This window comes from Alligator sinensis, unplaced genomic scaffold (genome assembly GCF_000455745.1).
Source record: "Alligator sinensis unplaced genomic scaffold, ASM45574v1 scaffold528_1, whole genome shotgun sequence".
In the NCBI taxonomy this organism is placed as follows: domain Eukaryota; kingdom Metazoa; phylum Chordata; order Crocodylia; family Alligatoridae; genus Alligator; species Alligator sinensis.
This window is the reverse complement of record NW_005841846.1, coordinates 5790306-5795213: the sequence shown is the minus strand read 5'-3', so window position 1 is coordinate 5795213 and position 4908 is coordinate 5790306. Positions and strand designations below refer to the sequence as shown.

General features: G+C 50.7%; 1 protein-coding gene across 1 annotated transcript in view; it reads right to left on the bottom strand.

Annotated features, from left to right (window-relative positions):
• LOC102371355 (EF-hand calcium-binding domain-containing protein 6-like) overlaps positions 1 to 4188 on the bottom strand; it is a 123597-nt gene extending 119409 nt beyond the window's left edge. Inside the window, exon 1 of the mRNA XM_025208060.1 lies at positions 4173 to 4188. The gene's annotated coding sequence lies outside the window, so the exon portion shown is untranslated. The remainder of the gene's footprint in view (positions 1 to 4172) is intronic.
• Positions 4189 to 4908: the final 720 nt, after the last annotated feature.

The window sequence follows — 4908 nt, the reverse complement described above, 5'->3', positions numbered from 1 at the left end:
ACCCAACCCTGGGCTCCCGCCCTGGCCAGAGCCTGGGACTTGCCTCTCCACAGCCCCCCCAGCCCCAGGCCTGACCCTGCGCGGCTGGGACCTGTCCCCTGCCTCCCTGCCCTTCCCCGGTGTCCTGGCCAAGCAGCCCAGCGCGGCCCCCATCACAGCTAGGGAGCCGAGATGTCAGGTTTGACCTAGAAACCACTACACATAGCCCAAGCAAAAGTCTCTGTTATGTAACTAATGCCCATCTGCAATGATAAGGAGAAGACAGTCTTAGATAAAGGAGACTTGAAAACAAAAATAGAATTAGTGGAGTAGGGCAAAGAGCTGATTTAAATATTAAGATTCACACCCCTGGGTGGGGAGAAAGTATGCTAATGAAACATACATGTATGGAAATGAGATACATAGCTAAAACACAGGTATAGAGACATGCTCAGTAAAGAACTCCTTGCGTCACTCCCTTATAACCAATTAGCAAACAAGAATGCTTATGAAGGTCCAATACTCCTGTATAAAAGATGCTCATAATTAAGACTCTGTGTGCTTGTTACGTGAAATTATTCCGCTTGCACCTTGTATTGCTAGCAATAAATCTTTATACTTTCACCCCTGGTATCTTTATTGGCTTTTGCATACCAGGCACGATCCCAGACTTGAGCTGGGGCTCAACAGAGAGACCCCAGCTGGGGAGAGGGGGTGGCGGGTGGCCCTGGAAGGAAGGGGTGAGAGGGCAGCGCAGAGCCCAGGATTGGGGCCGTGGGCACCCAGCTGCTGCCTTTGGGCTTCACGCCGTTTACAAGGAGCGCCCCGCAGGCGCCACGTGACACCCGGGAAGCCGAAGCCTAGAAAGGGGCAGAGAGGTCTGCCAGCTGCAGGGCTCCTCAGGCCAGGCACCAGCACTGGCAGAGAGAGGCTGTGGAGAGTGAGGCTGAAGCTGCTCAGCTACCAATCTGGAACTGGGTGTGGTGAGCATGTTTGTTATTACCCTGAAATAGAACAGTTTTTTGATAGCATACTGTTAGGTTAACAATAATTTAGATTATTAAGAAGTATTAGCTTTGCAGCTGAATACAAGGCATGACCTGTGGCCTAGCAATGCCGCTGACCACAAGGCAGAATGATAGCTAAGCCTTTGCTTGTGTCAAGTAATCATTTTAACCGTGTTAAGCATTTTCTGAGTAAAATGCAGCAAGTGAATCTGTGTCTATGTGCTGTAAACCAGATACAGCAAGGAACAAGTTAACACAAAGAAGCCATTGTTCTAAGTACAGTGATCGTGTCCTTAAGTATCTACCACTGCAAGTTCTTGCTAACTTATCATAATGTTACTGTTACTGTTACTTAACTTTTAGCTTTTAGAAAGTGCTAGTTCAGCTTAATAGAAATATGCTGTTATGAAAATTTGTGAAGCGCCGCCCAAGTATTGCTTTTGTTAACCCTGTAGTCTTGCCTTATTGTAAAAAGTATAAAAGATAGCCCCACCCTTGAGGGGGGGCCATTTTGCCTCTTTGCTGGCTTTATGGTCATTGCTCGAGCAAATATACTGCAGTAAAACTTTACCCGTGTTGTCTGGTTCCTATGCAGCTAGACAATGAACCCCAGGGAGTTTTCTCCCACCACATGGGTAAAGATTAGTTTTGAAAAAAGGAACCTGGAATTGGGAAGAAAGAGCCAACTTCAGCCTCACTTGTGGGGACGCAACTGTAAAAAATACACGGGGGGGTGGGTAGACCTACGTTGGCTCCCAGCCCACTATTTCCCTGCCACAATACAAGTGTGGGGTCAGACCCAGTGTAACCCTGGCTGCCTGCAGGAAAGCTACAGACTGATCCTTGAGCCTCCTGGTAGCGCCTCTGAGAGGAGAGCAGCAGGTGCCCCAGGAGCCCCCTGTTAGTTCATTGTGCTCAATGCCTCCACTCTGCTCACAGCTTCCTCCACCAGGGAGCTCAGAAATGGGGACCAAGCCAGCAAGAGAAGTAAAACATCAAGGTACCAGCAGCCCCCACAAGCAGTCGCTGGTTGGACATATCTGCAAGGCTGTGCCCAGTTGAGCAAAACCCAACCGACACACCTACCTGAATTCATCACCTGTGCAGGGTCCCCTGTGCCTCCTGCCAGTGCCAGTGTCCTGTGGCTGATTGCAGGCAGGGGTGCTTGGGGTCACCTGCTCAGAGCCGCTGGGCACAGAATCTACTCCGAAGGGCACTCCCTGATTCGGGTCCCCATCCTGGTGGGGACAAGATGCTTCATCGAAGTGGTTCTGTCTGGAGCTTTCAGCTTTCAGCTCTCCTGGACCTCCGGACTGCATAAGAAAGGGCTGACTGGTGCCTGGCAGACTGAATCCTCAGCTGGGGAAAGCCCCTGGAGCAGCAGTGGGCAGGGGGAGGGGGTGAAAGGTAGGGACTCCATCCAGGAGCGAGAGGTGATGGCATGAAGAGTGTCACTCTACAGGGAAGGTCTGTTCCCCTCCCTGCCAGGTTAAGGGGAAACTCCACTCCAGCCCCTAACGGTAGTTAGTTCTTTTCTCATACAATTGTAGGGAAGTAGGAGTGACAACGACATCGACAGTGACAAGGACAGTGAATTAACTGAGAATGGAAACCCCAAATCAGGGCTGGGACTAAGAAACTATGATTGGGTTAGGGAAGGGCAGGGCGTGGGGGCATGGGGGTGCAGGGGAGCAGGTGTGTTTATTGTAATGGGTGCATGGTTTCTTAAAGTGGTTAAGGTGTCAAATGGAAAGCTTATACTAGATGATGTGTGTGTGTGTGTAAAATTTTTATTTTACTTTTTTTTTTTAAATCAGAGAGAAGTAGGGCTGGAAGGAACCTCCAGAGGTCATCCAGTCCAACCCCCTATCCAAACTATCCCATACAAACCATAATCTAAACTCCACATAAGACTACCATCAACCTTGATACAGCACAGACCTAACCCCCAAACCTGCCACAGGTAAAGCAGGGGAGCCACGGCAGCTAATGTCCTGCTTTTATGAAATGTCACTATATGCTCAAGAGATCCTGGGTAGAGAGAGGGCTATAATCCTGTTGCAAAAGAAGGCAAAACCCCCCACAGCCTGTACCAATGTGATCATGGGGTAACATTCCTTTCTGACCCCAAATATGGTGATCAGTCTGACCCTGGGCAGAGGGGAGAGACCTTCTAGTCAGCAACATGTGCCTTGGTCCCAGCAGGAACATTGGCATACACCAGTCAAAGCCCCCAGCCTTGGCTATAGCCAACACCCAATGTCTCTGGGAAGGTTTAAAAACACACTGACATGTAGAAAGGTGGGGCAGGGGGAGGAGGATCAGTGAAGCCCAGAATCCTGAGAAATACTCATGGTAGAACACAGGCATAGCTACACCTAGATCATCCCTAACCAGGGCTGTCCATCCTTTTCTTCAACACCTGCAGTGATGAAGAGTCCTCAGCTTCCCCAGGCAGCCTGTCCCACTGCCTCACTGCTCTAACAGTGAAGAAGTTTTTCCTGATGTCCAATCTAAATTTACTTTGCTGCAATTTCAAGGCATTGGTCCGTATCCTCCTCTCCCCAGCAAGACAGAACAGGGGCTTCCCCTCTTCTTTATGACAGCCCTTCAAGTATTTGAAGACTGCTGTCATGTCCCCTCTTAAGCCCCTTTTCCGCAAGCCTGTTCCCCAAGCCCCAGCATGGACTGGGTCCCATTGCCCTGGGGAACTGTCCTGAAGGACACGCAGCCCAAAGTCCCCTCCTGCTTTCCACCAAGCCATGCCAGGGATCCTTCAGTCTTGGCAGGATGAGCCCAAGCAGGCAGGACACCCTGAAGGAACTGGGGGGAAGCGGTGTCACCCTCACTTTGGGGTCGGAGCAGCAAGGTGCATAGAGACCTGCTCTGCACCCCCATGCGTCTCCCTTGCCCTGCACTCCCCCAAAGACCACCGTTATATTTATAGCATGGCTCTGCCCTGCCAGCACAGAAGCATGCCCCTTGCCTGCCCCAGTGGTTCTCCACCCAAGACACCCCTGAATAGACCCGATCCCCTCTGCTTTCTAACACCCTGACCCCGCATCAGCATTGCCAGGAATTAATTATGAAATTATCATATTGGAAGCTCAAAACTACTGTGTTTGCTGAAAAACTATTATACACTGAAAAAATATGTAAATAAGCATGCAAAGAAGTCTTATTTACTTTATATTGCTCATTGTAAATAGCCAGGAAGGGAGTGAGAACTGGGTCATCCAGGTTGAAGCATTTCTTTATTTTGAGGCAAGCAGTCATAAGAAAGTCTTGACAGCAAGCCCAAAAGTCCCATGGAGGTAATGTATAGTAAACCTCTCACTTGCTGCTTGTGTGGGAAGATCTTGGCTTTATGCCCACTTCATGGAAATGGGAGACTTCTTCGTAGCTTACCCTTAGGGCTGAGGGCAAGCAAAACTTGGGAGCATCTGAACCCCAAGCCCCTGAGCTTGGACCTGCAAGTAGGATGTCGGCCAAAGGTTCTGGAAACATCTGATGCCTCAGGTGGGGTGGAGGATGTTTGCCGGTAGTATGGCCACTTATGGTTTTGGGCGGACTCTCGGATTTGGAATTGACTCGGCTGATTTGGGTTGGAAGGCGAAAAATTCTTTTCAAAAAAGCAAAAAAAAGCCCCCAAGTCAGTTAAAACTCCCCGAGAGCGGGCTGGGTCTTGCACATGCTGCATCAACGAGCTGCCTCAGAAACGATCGTGGGTTCCGGACACTGTCACTGCTGTTGATCGTACCCCAGGCAAGGCTTATAGTGATCGTGCAGACACGACAATGATCCTACACCTGGCAAGCGCACCGCTGCGCCGCGGTGCAGACCCCGGGCCCCGGCCGTGCTGGGCAGGGCAGGGCAGGGGGGCCCGGGCGCAGCCGCCGCGGGAGGGGCCGCGAGGGGGAAG